This window comes from Cynocephalus volans, chromosome 7 (genome assembly GCF_027409185.1).
Source record: "Cynocephalus volans isolate mCynVol1 chromosome 7, mCynVol1.pri, whole genome shotgun sequence".
Taxonomy (NCBI): Eukaryota; Metazoa; Chordata; class Mammalia; order Dermoptera; family Cynocephalidae; genus Cynocephalus; species Cynocephalus volans.
This window is the reverse complement of record NC_084466.1, coordinates 66,947,833-66,971,201: the sequence shown is the minus strand read 5'-3', so window position 1 is coordinate 66,971,201 and position 23,369 is coordinate 66,947,833. Positions and strand designations below refer to the sequence as shown.

General features: G+C 36.9%; 1 protein-coding gene and 1 pseudogene across 3 annotated transcripts in view; both read left to right on the top strand.

The window, feature by feature from the left end:
• Positions 1–23,369, top strand: part of CAB39L (calcium binding protein 39 like) — a 172,668-nt gene that overhangs the window by 28,622 nt on the left and 120,677 nt on the right. The window lies entirely within an intron of this gene.
• Positions 19,557–20,106, top strand: LOC134381655 (jupiter microtubule associated homolog 1-like; annotated as a pseudogene).

Here is a 23,369-nt window from a genome sequence, read left to right as displayed (position 1 = left end):
AAAATTATAGCTAACGAAGGACTTAAAAAAGTTCTACCTTTTTCTTCTCATTTTCTATAGGGTATAAAAATAAACACGTCTTTTTGAGAACAATGAAAATTTAATAAAGGAATGAAACGATGACTCTATATGACCAAGAATTAATCCTTTATTCTTGCCTTAACATAACAGCACTCTATTTTGCAATAAAAATATATTGCAATCTTCTGAATTATGCTTTTGAAATTGAAAATCAGGAGGTGTTATGGCATTTAGTTTTAATTACATCTACAGCTCTATTTTTTAAGTAATCTTTTCCCCATATTTTTACCCTCGCTAAGTAATTTAGAACTATGGTTACGTACGACATTCTTAACTTGAAATTGGCTTTCTGTTGGACATTGGGGTTGCAGTAAATCTATTAACTATTTTGGTAGTTATTAATCCTATACTTAATTTTTTGGGTTTTTTTTTTTTTTTTTTGACAGCTGACTGGTATAGGGATCAAACCCTTGACCTTAGTGTTATCAGAACCACACTCTAACCAGCTGAGCTAACCAGCCAGCCCCTATACTTAATTTATACCATGCTGCCTCTCTGGGTATTCTGAAGATTAAAAGGCTTAAAGTAGGAGAGACTCTGCCAAGGGACTAATAGTAAGACTCTGCAGTTTAGATGAAGAGAGGTATCAGAAACTGAGCTGAAAACTGATGCTCCAAACCAAGGAGGGATGAGGGGTGATGTCGCACAATGAGAATGAACCAGGAATGCCCTGCTTTAAAGACTTAGGAGAAAAAGAGTGAATAGGTGGGCAGAAGAATGGTCTTTCAGGCCAAATTCATGCAGGTAATCCCTTTTTTTTTTTTTTTTTTAAAGATGACCGGTAAGGGGATCTTAAACCTTGACTTGGTGTGGTCAGCACCACACTCTCCCAAGTGAACTAACCAGCCATCCCTATATAGGGATTCGAACCCTTGGCCTTAGTGTTATCAGCAGCACACTTTCCCAAGTGAGCCACTGGCTGGCTCCTCATGCATGTAATCTTTACTAAGAAATGTACACAAAGACTTTTTAGAGGATGTGTGTGGCATTATGTATAACAGGAAAAAAAGGAAACAACTATAATTGCAGCTTTATTAAATTGTGATATATTTTGCAGTAGAATAGTATACATCCATTAATATGGGGACTTGATATTAAGAGGTGGAATAGAGTAATGTGGAGATTGATTTTATCCAGGGCTGTGTCTGGATAGTAGAATTAATTGTGTCTTTACAGCATTCAGAAGGATTAATTTGAAAGCACCTAGCATGATACCTGGCACATAGAAGACACTTAGGTAATGTTAGTTACTTTTGGATGTGGGGTAAGAACTCAGCTGAATTTCTTGTCAAGGGTGTCTCAAGGTACATGGAAAAGGAAAAGACTTGGATAATGGTGGGAAACTCAGGCAACCTCAATCTTGTGCTAAAACAGTGGGAAGGCACAAGTAGCCCTGGCTACTCCAGGTAAATGAAGGACCTTTGTATTTTAGGAAGTTGGAAAGGGAAAAAGGGGGGAGTGGGGAGGGGGGAACAGAGGCAATAGAAGAGAAGGAAGGAGAATTGAACATTAAATTATACACATTATCCTTGATGCTATGTAAAGATGCTGGTATGTTCAAATATTGACATAGTCTGTATATTTCTCATTTTAAGAAAGAATATGCAAAATCTTCTGGTTGTATAAACTAATATATTCATGACTGTGTATATTTCATAACATGAATATCAATAAATATTGCTGAAAGTATTTTTTTATTAGAGTGTGTTTTTTAACTATATGCGTATGACAATCATAATTTATGGTTTATTTGGTATTATCACTTGCTCATATCTACAAAAAGTTACAAGGAACATTTTAAGATAATATTTTTATCCCTATATTTATTAATAGAAACAAATAATTTGGGGAGGAAAAATTTGTGAAAAATTATTTTTAGCAATGAAATTGTCCGGGCTTCTCTTTCCCCTTTTTAATTGAACCAAAGATGTTGCTACCCTTTTTAAAAAAATTTTTTGGTGGATGGCCAGTGTGGGGATCCAAACCCTCAGTCTCGGTATTACAAGGCTGTCCTCTAACCAACTGAGCTAACCAGCCAGCCTGATGATGCTATCTTATAGAAATACCATTTGCATCTAGTTCACTTAGTAAACAAGAAGGAAATGGAATTTTAAGAAATAAAAGAAAATATATCCAAAATATGAAGAATTGTGAGGATGTCATTTTTAAAGAGTACATGTGTACAGTTAGCAATATTCAGAGTTAGCTAGGAACATAAAATTTAATGAATTACAAAGAAAATAAAAAGTCAAAATAAAGGGCTTATTTTTATTCATGGGAGTCAAAGAATTCCCTTTTGTAATCAGAAATAGTTATTAACAATATCTTTTAAAGCAATATTTATGCCAAAATTTTTTATATTTCTTGATTGTAGTAGTTGACCAAAAAACGAGTCTAAGATTTCGTAGACTCATCTATTCAGAAAATATCTTTCATGGCACACGTATTTTTGCAAAGTAATCTAGTGAGGAGAGGTTTTTAAGTTTAAAAATATCACAATTATAGTAATCTTGAAATTATAATTAAACCAAATGTTATTTCATATATAATGCTGTGTAAAACCAGATAGCTGATATGAGTAGAAATGCCACTGGATTCAAATCCTGGTGATATCACTTGTAAGTTGTGGCATCTGAATTAAGCTATTAAGCATTTCTGAGCTTCAATATCCTTTTCAGAGGCTGCTATAATAATATTTGCTTCATGTTTCTTATTGGTAAAATGGGGCTACTATAATAATAATTGCTTTGTTCCTTTCAAGGCTGTTGTAAAGAATAAATATATGAACATTCTTCGGATATTATAAAATGCTATATAATTATAGTGATGAATGTTAATCTAGGATATTTTGTTTAAATTTGTGTCAAAAGCAACTTTTCAAACATCTTTGAGGTAAAACATTTAATTTCTAGAATTCAGGAATATACAAAACGTGGTTGTAATCACTGATTTGTATATCTTTGCTATGCTTTTTACTTAACTTTTGTGGCAGACTGTTGATTGTCTATGCAAAAGTCATACCAAACCTCCTACTTTCCTGCCTTCTTCCCATGATTTAGGCTGAAAATGCTAGGTACTCATTTTCCTAGGCTTCTTTGCATTGAAGGGTAACCATTTTATCCTATTCAGGCCAATAAGATGTAGATGTTTGTTGCAGGGCTTCCTGAATGATGTTTTTTCCCTGGTAAAAGAGAAGATTGTGAAGAAAGTTCTCCTTTCCCTACCCATTTCTTTCCCTCTTTATTTGGATGCCATTTTTCTTTTCTTTTTTTAAATTTTAATTTGTCAGTATACAATGTAGGTGATTTTTGTGTCTCTTTACCAATTACTCCTTTTCCTTCCTCCCTCTCCCCCCTTCCCCCATCAACATCATATCTGTTCACTTGTCTTAACAAAATCAAGGAATTGTTGTGGTTGTTGTCCCCCCCCCCCCCCCCCCGCCATGCCATTTAATGAGACTATGTCTGAAATTGCCAAGCCATCTGTAGTAGCCAGTCTCCAAGATAGCCCTGTCAGCATGCTGGTATTTGTGCCCTTTTTTCCCCACTTTATACACATTGTCTGTGTGACCAATAGAAAATAGTTGAATGTTACTTTCAAGATTCAGTTATAAAAGACATTGCAGTTTCCATCTTTATCACACTCTTTCTGGTTACTGCTGTGAGAGAAGTTAGCCATGTTGTGATCATCCCTATGGAGAGGCCCACGTAACAAGGAAATGAAGCCTCTAGCCAGTAGCCATATGACTCTTTGGAAGCAGTTCTTCCAGCCCCTGTCAAACTTACAGATGATTGTAGCCCTGAAACTGACATCTGAGCCAGATCCACTCAGCTAACTATTCTTGGATTTCTGACTCTCAGAAACTATGTGAGATAATAAATCTTAAACTGTGTGTCTTAAGTTTATAAGTTTTGGGAAATTGTTTTATAGTAGATAAGTAATATTGATATTGGTACCAGAAGTTGAGTGATGCAAGAAACTGAGTGTTTGTGTCCCATCAAAATTCATATGTTGAAGCCTAACCAGTGGGATGGTACTTGGAGGTGGGGCCTCTGGGAGGTGATTATGTCATGAAGGTGGAGCACTTATGAATGGGATAGTGTCTTTATAAGCATCCCAAAGAGCTTGATTTATCTTCCACTATGTGAGGACACAGTGAGAAAACAGCTGTCAGTGAACCAGGAAGTGGGCCCTCACCAGACACTGAATCTACTGGTGACTTGATCTTGGATTTTCCAGCCCCCAGAACTGTGAGAAACAAAATTGTTTATTTGTTGTTTATAAGCCACCCATTCTGTGTTGTTCTGTTATAGCAGTTCAAATGGACTAAGTCATGTGATGTCATAACAAATATTTTTAAGTGGGCATTGCCTTGGAACTTGGTAGTGGGTGAAAGGTAGATGAACTTTGAGGATAGTGTTAGTGAAACTCTAAAATGTCTTAAAGAGACTAGTCATGTCCTTTGATGAGGTTGTCAGTGTTGGGAAAATAGAATAATTTAATCAGGACCCCTTGCCATAGGCCTGGTTGGGGTAGTGCAGCGCATTCTTTGTAAATTGTGTGGGTGGAGTTAGTGCGCATGCGCTGCGCAGTGACTTGGAGTTTAGTACCTTCGGCTGCTGACACGCACTACCACGCTCTCCAACCTACGGCTTCCAAGGACCTGTTTGCCAGTTACCTAGCTCATAGACCTGTGTGTGAGAGGTCTGGTGACCCAGCCTGCCATGTGAAGGGTTTGTGACCCAGTCTGGACAATCAGCTTGAGGGGTCTGTGAGCTCCAGACTCAGCCCTAGCTTGACAATTGGCCCAGTCGGCAGGTGAAGGAAGGGGGCAAAAGCATGACAACTGGTGTAGTCATGTAGCTTTACAATTGGTATAGTTGGCAGGATTACAGGCAGGTAAAAGAGCGTGACAGCCAGTAAGGGTTTAAAGGAAACTGGGGAGAATCTTATTAGATATTGGAGGAAAGGGGGGTCCTCCTAATGTAGTAGCAGAAATTTTATAAAGCAACACTGTCACCTGTAGTAATGTAGAAACTGGAAAATGTTCATAAGGTACTGGGTAATATAGCTAAGGAGATTTCCAACCAGAGAGTTGAAGGTGCACTTGGTTTATTCTTGCTGCTTATAGTAAAATGTGAGAGGAGGAAGTATGCTAAAGAAAGGGTTGATAAACGTGAAGGAGCTGGGACTTGATGGTTTTAACCATTTTCAGCCTCTCCAGACCATAAATGATGCTAAAATTAAGAAATGGCTGCTTTGGAGCAAAGATCAGATCCAAGGCATAATAAGGAAAACATGTCCTTAAACTGAGGGTGTGGCTATAAATACACATTCATACTTAAGAAAGATAAAAGGTCCTGACTCAGAGTACTTTTCAGTCAGATAAACGGCCCTCAGAAGACTAAGGGTGTGACGAACAGATGGATTCAATCAAATAGGTCTTCTAAGAAACTTACCCTTCATCCATTTCAGAAAAATTTCAAGGTTGAAAAGGGCTTACCTGAAAGATTTATGCATGTGGCTCTTGTTTAATGGAAAGAATCCAAGTGAGATTCCTAGAAGACCACAAAACTTTAAGAAAATTATATTGTAAGGATCACTGCCAGCTTGGACTAAAGGAGACAGACAGAGAGTACAAAATGAAAAGAGGCTTTGGTCACCCAAACTTCTACAAGCAGGAAGCAGACTGAGAAAACTACTCAGCCAAAAGCATGTACTACCTTTCAAGAAAAAGCAAGAATGACTCAGAGGGCTGCATCTAGAGGATGGAACCCAAAGCCACAGAGAATCTGTTCCTGATGGAAGTGGGACTGAATCTTAATCAAGGGACTCTCCAACATTTGTCTGGCTGTATTTCAGTGACCTCATCTGTAAAGCTACATGACTACTCCAGTTGTCAGGCTCTTTTACCTGCCCATAATACTGCACCGACTGGGCCAATTGTGGGGCTAGGGCTGGGTCATTATCTGTTAATTATTTCCTTGTTCTTAGGCTTTTGAATTGTTTCAAGTTTTTCTTAATTACAAATGGTATTGCTTTGAAAATCTTTTCTATAGATTATTTTCTTTTCCCCCTTAGGGTTACTTCTTTATTTATTAATTTTTTTTTTAAAAGATGACCAGTAAGGGGATCTTAACCCTTGACTTGGTGTTGTCAGCACCACACTCAGCCAGTGAGCGAACCGGCCATCCATATATGGGATCCGAACCCGGGGCCTTGGTGTTATCAGCACCACACTCTACCGAGTGAGCCACGGGCCGGCCCAGGGTTACTTCTATAAGAATATTTTCTAAATTGTATTTTTTGGGTAAAGGGGGATTGAACACATGCATAACTCTTAAAATTATCACTAGATTGCTTTCCAAAAAGTTGTAACTAACTTATGATATCACCTGTAGTAAATGTACCTGTTTTTTCAGTTAACCAAATAATTTTGCCACCATGGCTATGCATTTTTCTGTCTTGATTTATTTATTGTATTCCTACTTGGAAATTATTCCCTTGACAAGGCACAATTGAACTTTTATACTTACCTCTATATATGTGTATACATGGATATGTATTTTTCTGTATTTGCATATATTTTTGTGCATGAATATTTTGAGTACCAGGCTTTGTAATTATTTTTCCTAGTCTTATATTCTTATGATTTTTGTTTTGTTTATTGTACAAAACCAGATCAAGTTAATTCTTTTCTATACTAACATCTGGTTGCTTCATTATTTAATTGGGATTGCTTAGGATTTGTTTACATTTTTTTTTTTTTTTTTTTTTTTTTTTTTTTTTTTCCGGTGACCGGCGCTCAGCCAGGGAGTGCACGGATCATCCTTATATAGGATCTGAACCCGCGGCGGCGGGAGCGTCGCCGCGCTGCTAGCGCAGCACGCTACCGAGTGTGCCACGGGCTCAGCCCTGTTTACATTTTAAACTCATTTTACTACTGCAGATTTTGAAAGCACGTTATCTCCTTCATTCTTGTAGATTTTGTCAATTGTAGCTTCATACTGGTGTAATTCTGGTGAAGTGAATTCACTACCATTAAGATACCCATCCTCTTATTATGAAATGTACATTTAACTTACTTAAGCATTCCTGTCAGGAGCAAATCTCCATATGTTTATTTGTTCCTTTATTTAACCAAATAATATATTCACATATTCCTTTATTTCTACTTTTGGAGTTCTCTTACTTTTTTTTTACTTAATTTTATTTTGTTGATATAAAATGTAGTTGATTATTGTGGCCCATTACCGAAACCTCTCTCCCTCCTCCCTCTCCCCCCTCCCTCCCAAAAATGTCCTTTCTGTTTGCTTGTCATATCAACTTCAAGGAATTCTAGTTGTTATGTCTTCTTCCTCCCCCCCCCCTCCCGGGTTTTGTGTGTGTGTGTGTGTGTGTGTGTGTGTGTGTGTGTGTGTGTGTGTGTGAATTTATTTATTTATTTTTAGCTCCCACCAATAAGTGAGAACGTGATATTTCTCTTTCTGTGCCTGACTTGTTTCACCTAATATAATTCTCTCAAGGTCCATCCATGTTGTTGCAAATGGCAGTATTTCATTCGTTTTTATAGCAGAGTAGTATTCCATTGTGTAGATATACCACATTTTCCGTATCCTTTCATCCGATGATGGACATTTGGGCTGGTTCCAACTCTTGGCTATTGTAAAGAGTGCTGCAATGAACATTGGGGAACAGGTATACCTTCGACTTGATGATTTCCATTCCTCTGGGTATATTCCCAGCAGTGGGATAGCTGGGTCATATGGCAGATCTATCTGCAGTTGTTTGAGGAGCCTCCATACCATTTTCCCTAGAGGCTGCACCATTTTGCAGTCCCACCAACAATGTATGAGAGTTCCTTTTTCTCCGCAACCTCGCCAGCATTTATCGTTCAGAGTCTTTTGGGTTTTAGCCATCCTAACTGGGGTGAGATGGTATCTCAGTGTGGTTTTGATTTGCATTTCCCGGATGCTGAGTGATGTTGAGCATTTTTTCATATGTCTGTTGGCCATTTGTATATCTTCCTTAGAGGAATGCCTACTTAGCTCTTTTGCCCATTTTTTAATTGGGTTGCTTGTTTTCTTCTTGTAAAGTTGTTTGAGTTCCTTGTATATTCTGGATATTAATCCATTGTCAGATATATATTTTGCAAATATTTTCTCCCACTCTGTTGGTTGTCTTTTAACTCTGTTAATTGTTTCTTTTGCTGTGCAGAAGCTTTTTAGTTTGATATAATCCCATTTGTTTATTTTTCCTTTGGTTGCCCGTGCTTTTGGGGTTGTATTCATGAAGTCTGTGTCCAGTCCTATTTCCTGAAGTGTTTCTCCTATGTTTTCTTTAAGAAGTTTTATTGTTTCAGGGTGTATATTTAATTCTTTGATCCATTTTGATTTGACTTTAGTGTATGGTGAAAGGTGTGGGTCTAGTTTCATTCTCCTGCATATTGATATCCAGTTCTCCCAGCACTATTTGCTAAAGAGGAAGTCTCTTCCCCAGTGTATAGGCTTGGTGCCTTTGTCAAAGATCAGATGGCTGTAGGTGTGTGGGTTGATTTCTGGATTCTCTATTCTATTCCATTGATCAGTGTGTCTGTTTCTATGCCAGTATCATACTGTTTTGGTTATTATAGCTTTATCGTATAGTTTAAAGTCAGGTAGTGTTATACCTCCAGCTTCATTTTTTTTGCTCAGCGTTGCTTTGGCTATGTGTAGTCTTTTGTTATTCCATATAAATGTCTGGATAGTACTTTCCATTTCTGAGAAAAATGTCTTTGGAATTTTGATGGGGATTGCATTAAATTTGTATATCACTTTGGGTAGTATGGACATTTTCACTATGTTGATTCTTCCAATCCAAGAGCATGGAATATCTTTCCATCTTCTTGTATCCTCTCTAATTTCTCTCAGCAGTGGTTTGCAGTTCTCATTATGGAGATTTTTCACCTCCTTGGTTAACTCAATTCCTAAGTATTTTAATTTTTGGTGGCTATTGTAAATGGGCAGGCTTTCTTGATTTCTAGTTCTGCATGTTCACTATTGGAGAATAGAAATGCTACTGATTTTTGTGTGTTGATTTTGTATCCTGCTACTGTGCTGAAATCATTTATCACCTCCAAGAGTTTTTTTGTAGAGGCTTTAGGCTGTTTGATATATAGGATCATGTCATCTGCAAACAGGGACAGTTTGACTTCATCTTTTCTAATCTGGATGCCCTTTATTTCCTTCTCTTCTCTGATTGCTCTGGCTAGTACTTCCAACACTATGTTGAATAGGAGTGGTGAGAGTGGGCATCCTTGTCTAGTTCCTGTTTTTAAAGGGCTAGCTTTCAGCTTTTCCCCATTCAGGATGATATTGGCAGTGGGTTTATCATATATGGTTTTAATTATGTTGAGGTACTTTCCCTCTATACCTAACTTATAGAGGGTCTTTGTCATGAATGAGTGTTGAATTTTATCAAAGGCTTTTTCAGCATCTATAGAGATGATCATATGGTCCTTGTGTTTGATTTTATTAATATGGTGTATCACGTTTATTGATTTGTGTATGTTGAACCAACCTTGCATCCCTGGGATGAATCCCACTTGATCGTGGTGAATAATTTTACATATGTGTTGCTGTATTCTGTTAGCTAGTATTTTATTGAGGATTTTTGCATCTATATTCATCAAGGATATCGGCCTGTAGTTTCCTTTTTTGGTTATATCTTTACCTGGTTTTAGTATCAGGATGATGTTTGCTTCATAGAATGAGTTTGGGAGATTTGCGTCTGTTTCAATCTTTTGGAATAGTTTGTAAAGAATCGGTGTCAATTCCTCTTTGAATGTTTGATAAAATTCTGCTGTGAATCCATCTGATCCTGGGCTTTTCTTTGTTGGGAGCTTTCTGATAACAGCTTCAATCTCCTTTATTGTTATTGGTCTGTTCAGATTTTCTAGGTCTTCATGACTCAGTTTTGGGAGCTTCTGTGTGTCCAGAAATTTATCCATTTCCTCCAGATTTTCAAACTTGTTGGCGTATAGTTGTTTATAGTAGTCTCAAATGATTCCTTGTATTTCAGATGAATCAGTTATAATATCACCTTTTTCATTTCTAATTTTTGTTATTTGAATCTTCTCTCTTCTTTTTTTTGTTTGCCATGCTAACCGTTTGTCAATTTTATTTATCTTTTCAAAAAACCAACTTTTTGATTCATTGATCTTTTGTATTGTTTTTTGGGTTTCAATTTCATTAAGTTCTGCCCTGATCTTAATGATTTCTTTCCAACTGCTAACTTCAGGTTTGGATTGTTCTTGTTTTTCTAGATCTTTAAGGTGAAGTGTTAGGTTGTTCACTTGCCATCTTTCCAGTCTTCTGAGGTGAGCATTTAATGCAATAAATTTCCCCCTTAGTACTGCTTTTGCAGTATCCCACAGGTTTTGGTATGATGTATCATCATTTTCATTAGTTTCAATAAATTTTTTGATTTCCTGCTTGATTTCTTCTTGGACCCATATGTCATTAAGTAGAATGCTGTTTAATTTCCACGTGTTTGTATAGTTTCCAGAGTTTCGTTTGTTATTAATTTCTAGTTTTAATCCATTGTGGTCTGAGAAGATACATGGGATAATTCCAATTTTTTTGAATTTATTGTGACTTGATTTGTGACCTAATATGTGATCTATCCTGGAGAATGATCCATGTGCTGATGAGAAGAATGAATATTCTGAGGTTGTTGGATGGAATGTTCTGTAGACATCTGCCAAGTCCAATTGGTCTAGAGTCTTGTTTAGATCTTGTGTTTCTCTACTGATTCTTTGCCTAGATGATCTGTCCAATATTGACAGTGTGGTGTTCAGGTCCCCTGCTATTATGGTATTAATGTCTATTTCCTTCTTTAGGTCTAATAGAGTTTGTTTTATAAATCTGGCTGCTCCAACATTGGGTGTGTACATATTTATGATTGTTATGTCTTATTGATGGATCAGTCCTTTTATCATTATGTAGTGTCCCTCATTGTCTCTTTTTATGGTTTTTAGTTTAAAGTCTACTTTGTCAGATATAAGAATAGCTACTCCAGCTCGATTTTCTTTTCTGTTTGCATGGTAAATCTTTTTCCATCCTTTCACTCTTAGTCTATGTGAGTCTTTATTGGTGAGGTGGGTCTCTTGAAGGCAGCATATAGTTGGGTCCTCCTTTTTAATCCAGTCAGCCAGTCTGTGTCTTTTGATTGGGGAATTTAAGCCTTTTACATTGAGTTGTTATTGAATGGTGTTGATTTATTGCTAGCATTTTGTTGATTGTTGTTTGGTTGTCTTAGGTGTCTTTTGTTTCTTGCTTTCTGATTTACTGTTTGTTTTCTGTGTTTGTTGGTTCCTTAGGTTGTAGATAGCGTTTTTGTTTGTTGGTTTTCTCTTCATGAATGCCATTTTTATTATACTAGTGGGTTTAGATTTTTCTTGGGTTTTTATGGCAGTGGTAGTTATTTTTCTATATAACTACCAAACCCAGTACTCCCTTGAGAATTTCTTATAAGGGTGGTCGTGTGGTGGTGAACTCCTGCAGTTTTTGTTTGTCTTAGAAATATACTATTTGCTCTTCATTTCGGAAGGATAGCTTTGCACAGTAGAGTGTTCTTGGCTGACAATCTCTGTCTTTTAGTACTTTGAATATATCATCCCATTCCTTTCTGGCTTTTAGGGTTTGTGATGAAAAGTCTGATGTTAGCCTGATTGGGGCTCCCTTATAGGTAATTTGACGCTTCTCTCTTCCAGCTTTTAAGATTCTCTCTTTGTCTTTGAGTTTTGCCAATTTGAGTTCTGTTACTTTTAATGACTAAATTTATTATTCTGAGAAATTAATCCTCAAGTTTTTAATGTTTTTTTAAAAACTTTTTTTTTTTTTTGCTGGCCAGTACAGGGATCAAACCCTAGACCTTGGTGTTATCAGCACTGTACTCTAACGAACTGAGATAATAAACTTCATTTTTAAACAGTTTTAGATTTACAGAAAAATTACAAAGATAGTACAGAAAATTTTCATGTTTTCTGCAACCAGTTTATTAAATGTCACGTGTTAACATTTTACAATTAGCGAACCAATGAATATTGCTACATTATTAACTGAAGTCCATACTTGATTCAGATTTTCTTGGTTTTTACCAATGTGCTTTTTCTGTTCCAGTATACTAAATTACATTCAGTCGTGATGTCTCCTTAGGCTCCTCTTGGCTGTGACAGTTTCTCAGACTTCCCTTGTTTTTGATGACCTTGACAGTTTTCAGGAGTGCTGGTCAGGTGTTTTGTAAAAATGTTCCTCAATTTGGATTTGTCTGATATTTTTCTCATTAGTATACTGGTGTTATGGTTTTGAGGAGGAAGATCACAGAAGTGCCATTTTCATCACATACTGTCAACATGATTTAGCACTTTTGATGATGACCTTGATCACTGGGGTGAGGTAGTGTTTGCCAGGTTTCCTCATGGTAAAGTTACCATCACCCCTCTTTTTATACTGTGCTCTCTGAAAGGAAGACACTATGTATAACTTACACTTAAGGAGTGGAGAGTTGTGCTGCACCTGCTAATTACTTGGAATTCTTCTGCACAGGGGATTTGTTTCTTCTCTCTCATTTATTATCATTCAGTATGGACTCACCGAAATTTATTAGATTTTTAATGTTTTTATTGTTATCGGAGTGAAATCTCTTCTTTTTGTCATTAAAGAATAAGAATGCCACTGAGGTTATAACTTGCAAATATGCTGGACAGATTTTCTGTATTTGTTATTTTGTTGAATTCCTTAACTTTTCTAGGTCTATAATTACTTTTCTATTTTACTTTTTAGATTATGAGATTTTTAGCGGTTAAGGTTTATTCTTGTTTGTGTTCTTGATATGTGGGGTGTTGGCTGGCACATAGTTTTTGTTCAATAAATGTTGAATAAAATGTGTTAATAAGGTGTTTTGGGGTTTTTTTGTGGGAAGAGAGTTGCTTATTTGTTTTTATTTTCTGGTTCTTATGAACTTTACAACACCTTAGGATTCTAACTTCCATTTCTCTCCCACTAATTCTTACTGTTAATTCAGAATTAGGTATAACTGTTCTGCTTGCTTCACTAGAGTTAGACTTCGAACAGCTAACCTTTATTAGTATATTTAGTGATCTGCATAAGCATCATCTCTTATGGCAGTGGTTATCAAAGTGTGGTCCCGGGACTGACAGCATCAGCATCACTTGGGAACTTGTTAGACATGCAAATTCTTACCTGTCCTAGATCTATTTAATCAGAAACTCTAGGGGCAAGAAGCCATTTCATCTGCCTTCCAGGTGATCCTGATGATGTTTAATGATTGAGAATCCCTGGTGTATGGTATAGTCCTTCACCTGTAAGACATCGGTTTCTTCTTTTGTCCTCTCCCAAGCTCTACCACATTTCTGCACTTAGGCTTATAGATTTCATTTTTTTCTACTTTTTACATGGACAAAATATACTGAAAATATGAGAATAACATTTTCTAGTATTTTAAAATAATTTTAGTGTCATTCATAAGTTATTTTGAGTTTTTGCAGGATGCTCTTTAATACTTAAAAATTGCCTTTTAAAATCATTATTGCTGAATGCTCTTGGTCTTATTCTTCTAAGAATTGCACACTAAATAATATTAGAGAAGAAACAAACTTGAGAAGTGCAAGGAATTCATTGTAGTTGCTTATAGTCCAATAAGTTTAAAAAATAAAAAAAATAAGGGAGAAAAAAATTTTTAAATGCCAAAATTTTCTTGGGCTAATATTTTTAGGAAATACTTATTTTCTTTATCACTAAGTTCATACTTTCCTTGTGCTATCTTTTTTTTTTTTTGTGGCTGGCTGGTACAGGGATCTGAACCCTTGACCTAACCAACTGAGCTAACCAGCCATCACGCTTGTGTTATCTTGAAAATTAGTAAAGGCATTTGCTGTGTAAGTTCAAGGTACCAGTGGAATGTCAATCTGAAGGGCCTGAAGATTTTGAGAGGGAAAGAAAATTGTACAGTTTATTAATCTGTGTCAGTGTTGGCATCTCTTGATTGTCTTTAATCATTCAGTTTGAGATATTATTGGTTCTTGGTACAGTGAGTGACTTGGTACAGTGAGTGGCTGAGACTTGGACATTTGTGTATTATGCTATAAGATTTTAGATCTTATTTAAATCTGTGTTTAGCAGGCCTCCTCCAACACTGCTCCTGGGGGTGAACAGGGTTACTGCTTCATTATCACCAGGTGGGGTTAGAAGCCCAGGTTCTTTACATGTCCTGTGTTGACAGCCTGTGGGGGAGAGTTTGCTTGTTACTGCTGGGCAAAGGAGGGAGTTCGGTTTTCCAGTAGGCCTCCATTGATAACCACCTTGGTTGGGAGGAAGAGGAGCGCTTCATTTCTGCTTCCCTTGTGACCTCCACGGACACCACAGGGAGGGGTTGCCTTGGTAGTGCCGAGTGGTGATGAAAGTCCTGACTCTCTACAAGTCCTCTCTGGCACCACTCCATCGTGGAGAGGGAGGGGCACGTTGTGACTGATAGGAGGCAGTTGTGGAGGTCCAGGCTTCCCAGTGGTCTCTACTGACACAGATGGGGTAAGGGATGGTACTGATTAATGCTCAGGAGAGATGAATGTCCCAGCTCCCCTCTTGTTCCTGATTTAGGGGAAGAGGTTGGAATGTCTTGCTACAGCCAGGCAGGGATGGAAATCTAGGCTTTCTACTTGGTCTTTGCTGACAGGGATGGGGTGGGGACTCACTTTTTTCTGTGATGTTTGTTTGGAGTTATTTATTATCTACAAGTTTTTTCTCTTGCTGGGCTTTTCATGGTTCTTTGGCTAGAGAGAGCAGTCCTTTGGTTGGGGGTGGGGGAGGCTTTTTTTGGTCTCCACTTGGCATTTCTGGGTTACTGGCTTCTCTTATAATGAGTCTGGGATATATGAGGCAAAAAGAAGAAAACCCAGGAAACTCGTTATCGTGTTGTTCCTTGAATCCTGAGGTCCCTAGTCAGTTTGGCTTCTCTCCACCTTTAAATCTTTTTTTTTTTTTTCTTTTTTTTAAATATAATGTACAGGGTTTTTAAAGTTTTACTTAGAAGAATAAAGAAAAATATATCTACTGTATCTTTTCAGAAGCCTCTACTTATATTTTATTGTCCAGTATTCACTCACACTGACACCTCTAGCTGCAAAAGAGCCTGGAGAATGAAGTCTTTATATTGTTTGGCAAAGTACTAAAATAAACAGCATTTTGTTACTAAGGGGAAAGTATAGAGTGGGTATTTGAAGGCAATTGGCCATCTCTAACACATTCATAAAATATGTAAATAAAATTGCAAAATGTTAACCAGTGGAGGAGTTGATTTGGGCAACTTAAGATGAGAAAGTCAGCAAAAAGTGAGGCTAAATGGAGAAGTATCATTAAGTTATATTTATGCATTATTTTCAGAACCTAATTTATTTACATGGAGAAATATGACAATATATTTAAATTTATGTGCTGGCATACTTGTCAGTTCATTGGGGTCTTCTGGACAATGCTATAGAAATAGCAGCAAAATTTATATATCAAAAAATGTTAAAATTCTTCTGTCACATATCTAATTGGATACCTGAGACTTCCTTCTTTAAAGTTGTAATTCTCTAATCTCTATGTTAATGTATTTAACATTACTTACATTTTATGATGGTTGTCACTGAATAATGTATAAAATCTATGGACAAATTGAAACAAAGAATGGATTTGATTAATCCTATTCACTGTTTATTGATTCTTTGACTTTAGTACCAGGATTGCTGACTTTAACCCTAGGTTTTAGAGATAGCTTGCTCTTTTGGGACTATGGCAGGCTTCTTGAGACATGGAATAAAAGAATGAACTAGTTTGAGCTCTTTGTTCAGATTTTGGGGCAGGGAGGGGGGTCTTAAAATTCCTGGTTGAGGTTCAGATCCCTGTACTGGCCAGCTATTTTTAAAAAAAAAAAAAAAAAAAAAGAAAAGCCCCTGTTGAAATTTTCTAGATTCACCATCTCTTGCAAAGTATGAACCAAATAGATTAAAACACAGAAGTGTTTTCTTTTAGAGTGTGTGCCAACTGGTTATACAAAAATTGAATTGGAAAAATTGTGACTCAGGCATTGTAGACTTTACATTTTAAATTTCATTTCTTATTTTTTAGTGGAATACAACATTCTGATTCAAAGGCAGAAAGAAGATTTTGAAGAACCTCTGAAAGATTTTATGTTATTTTATATTTATCAAATAGTTCTTTGAAAATATTTTGCTGAATTAAATGTAAATTAATTGAAAGCATGAGGATTAAGGGTCTTTTCAAAGATACATGAAGTTAAAATAGTAAAGAGTAAAAGCATGTGGCAAAATTATGTCTTTTCTTAATGTGACTTATTTATTTATTATTTATTTGGTGGCTGGCTAGTATAGTTATATGAACCTGTGACCTCGGTGTTGTCAGCACCATGCTCTAACCAAGTGAGCTAACTAGCCAGCCCCCATAATTGCTTTATTTAGATGGAATTAATATATCTTACAGTTTACCCACTGAAGTGTATAGTTCAGTGGTTTTCAGTAAATTCAGAGTTGTGTAACCGTCACCACAATTAATTTTAGAACTTTTTCATCACTCTAAAAAGAAGCCCTATACTCATTAGTAGTCCCCCTGTCCCTCAGCCCTTCCAACCCTAGGCAACCACTAATCTATTTTTATGTCTCTAGATTTGCATATTCTTTATATTTTGTATAAATAGAATCATACAATGTGTGGTCTTTTGTGATTGGCTTTTTTCACTTAGCGTAGTGTTTTTCACTCATGTACATGCATCAGAACTTCATCTTTTTTGTCAAATAATATTCCATTTCATGAATATGCCACATTTTATTTATCCATTCATCAGTTAATGGACACTTGTCTTTTTCTACTTTTTGGCTGTTATGGATAATGCTATGAACATTCATATTCAAGTTTTTGTGTGGATATATGTTTTCATTTCTCTTGGGGCTATACCAAGAAGTGAAATTGCTGAGTCATATGGTAACGCTATGTTTAACCTCTAAGGAGCTGTCAAATGGTTTCTAAAGCAGGTATACCATTTTATATTCCAAAGAACAACGTATGAGAGTTCCAGTTTCTCCACATTTGTGCCAGTGCTTATTATCTTTTTCATTATAGCTATCCTAGTGGGTATTCTCACTTCCTGAATATTTAGCATAATGATTTGAAAATTTTTTTACTCAGAATTTACTTTCTGAATTGAAAACACGCTATAACAATTCTGTGTTTATATAAGCACTGGTGAAAACTTCCTGGGAGAACAAGAGAGCATATTATAGTTTTATCTCAATATTTCCTCTGGTAGAATCTCTTTCTCCTAAGCTCCCAAAGGTGTATGTGTGTATTATCACTGCTATCTTCTCTTCCCTTTTCCTGAAGGATTAACCCTTCGTAGTTCCCAGCATTTGCTTCTGTTAGGTGCCTAAGTCCAATTTAGATAATATATTTAATATTGTTAACACATTATTTTATTTATTTACATTACAGGGCATGTCAGCTTCACTGTAGAAGGAAAATGTAATTTCTATCTGATACAATAGTGTTAAATAATTAAGTTGGGTGTGTTAATCATATGTGAGGAAATCAGTTGGGATTTCTGGATCATCTGGAGATGCATGATTGTTTTCTTCATTTAAAATAATAGAATGCGGGAACAGGGAGTGACTGCAAATAGGCAGGTGATACAAATAGGAGTGATGGAAATGTTCTAAAACTGAAAATGATGGTCACACAGCTCTGTGAATCCAATAAAGTCATTGACTGGTACACTTAAAACAATTTAATTTTGTGTTATGTAGATTATACCTTGATAAAAATTGGAATATAAGGTGTCCACCATCTGAAAGTTGACTGTCCAACACTAATCAAGAATGGATTAGATTCAGATAATAGGGATGGGTGTATATGTGTTGGAAAAAAATCTTCTCACCCAACAGTGAGATTTTTATATGTCAACATAAATTGTGTGATCTAATCATCTAGAATATCTATTTAGGCATCAAAGAGAAACACCAAACAAATATGGATAAGCATTTGCTTGGTTCAGTGTAGAAGATTTTGCGATTATCAATTTTCTTTTTCTGTTTTTAATGAGAACATGAGGACATGTAGGACCTTTTGATCATTTCCTATATCCTACCTAATTATCAGTGTGTGGTCTTTCTCCTCAGTAGGCACCATAATAATAACCTTAGCAAGTATTTGTATAGTGCTTATTGTGTATCAGGCATTGTTCTAGGCACTTTATATATACTCATTTAATCCTTGTAACAGTCCTATGATATAGATGCAGTTATCTCCATTTTACATAAGAGGAAATTGAGGCACAGAGAGATTAAGTAATTTTCCCGAGTTCATCTAGTAAATTGCAAAGACATGTGAAACCAGGCAGAAGTCTCCATAGTCAGTTTTCCCTGGTTGCATAGAGCCTGCAGGTCAAGAAGAAGAGCACTCTTCTCCTCGGTGGTGTTTTTCAAACTGCTGTTCTCCACCCATTAGGGGGTTGTAAAATCAGTTTGGTGGGTTGTAATCCACATTTAAAAAATATAAAATTGAATAGAATAGACGATATTAGAGTTCATCGGATATGATAACAGCAAGTGTTCTGTGAAACTTTTGCTTTAATTGCATGCATGTTAGTTCGCTACTGGGGTTTTTGTGTCAGGCATAATTTTTATTGTGATCATGGCTGGGGTTTAAAAGCACATTCTGTAGAGGGCCACAGCTCTTATGGGGAATCTTAGGCCACTCGTCTTTACTTGTTCTAAAGCCAGTAACAGGAAGTGACGTGTTTTGTCCTCACTAAAACCCAGTTAGGTGTATCTACCTACCCATGAACAGTGAGACAACTGGGGCAAAAGCAGGACTTTCCAGAAGATATGGCTCAGCATAAATGCTCTTTGATTATGAGGAAAGTCAGCACTAACGTAGAACAACTTACAGTAAGTTTAAGCAGAACTTCTCTCAAGAGAAAGTGTTATTCCCTTTGTAGGGGGGGGAAAAAACCCAGAAAATCCAGTTCTGTTTTTAATGAGCATCCCCACTCATCACCTGAAAGTCAGCCCTTCCCCTCTGACTTTCCTTTTGGTTAGAAATAAAGAATGCAGTAGAAAACAGGAAAGTGATTTATAATTTTTTTTTAAAAACCAGTAGGAGATTTATTAACAAATACTTGTTGAGTGCCTACTGTGTGCCAGGCATTATTCTACCTGCTGTGGATGAAGCAGTGAACAGAACAACACACCGAGACTCTGCCCTCGCAAAGCTTATATTCTAGTGTCATTAAAGTTGTCTGCTGTAAAGGTGGAGGCTCCTGCAATAGTGGCTGGCTGTGAGGTGTAGGACTTCCCTGTGCCCATCAGGTCTGACCCTTTCAGCGTTCTGCTCCCACACCAGCCTACCTCACTTCTTGGTGTCATGACCACCATCACTACATTCAAAGGTGTCGACCCCAATAGCAGGAATAGCTCCCAGGTTTTGTGGCCAATTTTTCAGTAGGTTTTGATGAACCAACAAAACAACCCATGAGGAAGAACAAAATGTCCTCTAAAATCTTTGGGATACTTAAGGAAAATCCCCCTTCTTGGGCCAAGTTGGCAGAGGCCAGGTCTAGTGGTGGTATGGAAGATTTGGAGTCATCTGGACTGCAGAGAAGGAACTCTTCCAAAGCAAGCTCTGGAGACTTCTAAGAAGGTGATATTCATGAAAATGTGAACACAAACTTTGTCAGCCACCCTGGGGCAGAATGAAGAGAGAGGCACATGCCTGCCAGCTGCATCTGAAGAATGCAGATGGTGGCAAGTTCAGCATTGTCTTGGACTAACTCCCACTGTCCTGAACTCTGTTTTTTTGTTTTCTTCATGCTTGTGAACTGCACAACTTGAGCCTGACTGTGCCTCCTTTGGATTTGTTCATTAAAAAAGAAGCACTTTATGTATTGCTGACTTTTTTCTTTCTTCCTTTTTGAAGAACAGGTTTTCTTATCTGTCCTGACTTCTCTGGGTCTACTGGCAATGGCATGAATGTTTTCTAGTAGTAGATTGGAGGAAAAGCTTTGTGACACAGTACTGTGTTTTTAAGAACAAACAATTTGGCTCCAAATGTGTTAGAAGATGTTTTGTACTGAGGTTTTTAACACTTTTTACTTGGGTTTACCAAGCCTTGACTGAACAGAACATAAACAGTCCAAAGGCACTGTTCCTGTCAGGCCCTGGCACACAAGCACACAAGGTTGTCTTTATGCAGTCTTCTCCTTGGTGTTGTCCTAGCTTATAGTGAGTGCCCTTTCCCAAAAGCATCTTACTGTGCCATATGGAGCAATAAAGAGGCCTGCGTCTCATGCCTGTTGCCTGCAAAGCAAAGAACTGCCTTTTATTTTTTAACTTTATGAAGTAAGCTGTTACTAACATGACTGGCTGTCTGATGAGCAAAGCCTGCTTCTCTCACGCAGAGGAAGGCTTTGAACATATGATCAAACTGACTGGAGTTCCAAGTGGTAAAGCAAGCAAGGGAGGAGGTCACAGAGAAGTGGGTCTTCATCCAGGAATGGTTCCCACAGGGGCATTGTTCTTACTAAATTGTTGCTGTGTGCATGATGCTGGGGCTTGACCATGAAATGAAGATCTCATCCTTAAATTGTGCATTGTACTTCACAATCCTGGACTGTTGCTCAAACTAAACAATATCCATGTTTTGAGGGAAAAAAAAAAAGTTGTCCACTATGAGGTCCAAATGAGGACCCTTCTCATGCATTCATAACTTTCCTCAACATGGAGTTGTAATAGAAACTCGGAAGTTTACAGGCTTCACCAAATGGTATGGTACCATTTTGTAGAATGTGTAGGTTATAAGAACATCAGAGCCCACATTTTAAAAAATGCTATTTATGGAGAAACATAGCTGCTTTTTTTTTTTTAAACCTTTTCCACTTAGAAATGCTGTGATAGAAAACTTGATTATTACAGAAAAATATGAAGAAGAAAAAAGTAATCCATTATCCTAACACCCAAAGAAAATTACTGTTAAAATTTTCTTGTATTTCCTTCTAGTCTTTTATCTACATAAAATTATGCATGTGTACACACACATACACACATTTATGTGTGTGTATTTATAATTTACAAATGAATTTTAAATATATATCAGTTCTATTGATTTTTATTTAATATTTTCTTATGTGAATATATGGCATTTTAAAATCTTATTTTGATAGCTCTATAATATTCTGTACTAAGATGGTAGCATAAAATAATTTACTCAGTGATTTTCCTATTGTAAATAACATTGCAATAATATCATTGAATATCTAGCCATATCTGATTATTTTCTCAGGATAGCTTTCTGTTAGTATAATTAGAATGGTAAAGAGCATAAATATTCTGGTAAACTGTTTTCCAGAAAGTTTCTTAGGGATTTTGTTCTACTCAGTGGTGTATGAGATTCTGTCTCATCCACATTCTTCCAGGTCTGGTTTATTTTATTTTATTTATTTTTATGTTATTCTTTTTTTCTTTCTTTCTTTTTTTTTGCCTTTTTCGTGACCGGCACTCAGCCAGTGAGTGCACCAGCCATTCCTATATAGGACCAAACCCGCGGCGGGATTGTCGCCGCGCTCCTAGCTCCGCACTCTCCCGTGTGCGCCACGGGCTTGGCCCATGGGTCTGGTTTATTTTTTTAAAATCTTTCTTCCTCTATTTCTTGGGAAGAATGATTGTTTCTTATAATAGTTATGCTTCTTTTTTACTAAGGCAAAAGCTTTCACTTACATTTTGACTCTATTGAAATGGAGAAATTGTCAACCTTTTAGTAAACAAAAATTCTATGTGTAGAAAATGCTGAGTTTCAGTCTGGCTGGTTAGCTCAGTTCTCTGGAACGTGGTACTGTAACACCAACATCAAGGGTTTGGATTCCCATACCCACCAGCCACCAAAGCGAAAAAAAAAATGCCGAGTTTGTTTTGAACAAATGCATTGATAATTCATTTGTGATGAATGCAGAACCCACAGGGGGACTGTTAAAGTATCAGAAGATGACGGTTAAATTGCTTTTTAAGGAGGTGTTTCCTGGCTATTTGAATGGCCTCTGTTTTGTTGAGGTTCAGGATGACTTAAGAATACAGGTTTAGAAGTAGAAGCTGGAACAGAGCTTAATTTTCGTGTTTAATAAAGGGAAGAGGCCTGGCCAGTTATCTCAGTTAGTTAGAGCATGGCGTTACAATGCCAAGGTTATGGGTTCGGATCCCATACTGGCCAGCCACACACACAAAAAAATTTTTTTTAAAGGGGAGAAAAATTTGAAAGGCACAGGGAAAATCCAGCTGGAAAGCAACTCTGGAGAAATGCTATGTGTTGTGTAATGCGAGTCTTCTCTATGACCTCACAAATAAATAAAGAAACTAACTTAGGAAAATCAGGAAATACTTAGTGTACCTAGATTTCTTGTAGAAGCCAGTAAAGAGGCTGTGTGCTAAGTATTGGTTGAAATGGGACCAACACACGTTTGACCAACTATATAGAGGACAGCTAACCGCTGGGTTACCTTCACCATCTAGGTGTCTCCAGTGTCTCATTGTTCATTCTTTCCCTTACCACTGACTTCGTTTCTCATTAGGATCTTTCAGTTTTTACCTCTCCACAGACTTCTTCCTTTGACAACAAATGTATGTGCCCTATCTGCCCACCACTCCACTTCAAAAACTCTTCCCTACATGTTTCCTTTTTAACCATGATTTTTTTTTTCTCCCATTTCCCTTGCTCTCTTCCTTTCCCCTTTCCTCCTGTTTCCCTTTCTCTTTCATTCCAGTCTTCAGATTTTTGATAAAAGTGTTTTCTGTTGCTGGGAATATTGTCCTGTTTTCTATCTCACCATAATTGAATCCTAGTACGGTACTTTCTCAAAGTGCATCTAAATTTCCATTTTTTCCATTTATTCCTTACTTTTTCTTTCCTCACTTAGGTGATCTCTATATTTTATCTTATGGTACTTGATCCTTGATTATTTCTTCTTCCTTTTACACTTTCTTCAGTTTTTATATTCAGATATAATTGTTCATATAGACAACTAAGTTCCGCTGCCCCCACCCCCTGCCAAAAAGTTGTATAAGCTTCTCAAAGACAGCTTCTTTGTCACAGACTTCTTTTGAATTCCTTAGAGAAACTAGTACCACAGTAGTCTTTTAAAAACAACAATAAAGAGTTGTTAAGTGTGATTGCATAATAGTGGAAAAGTAA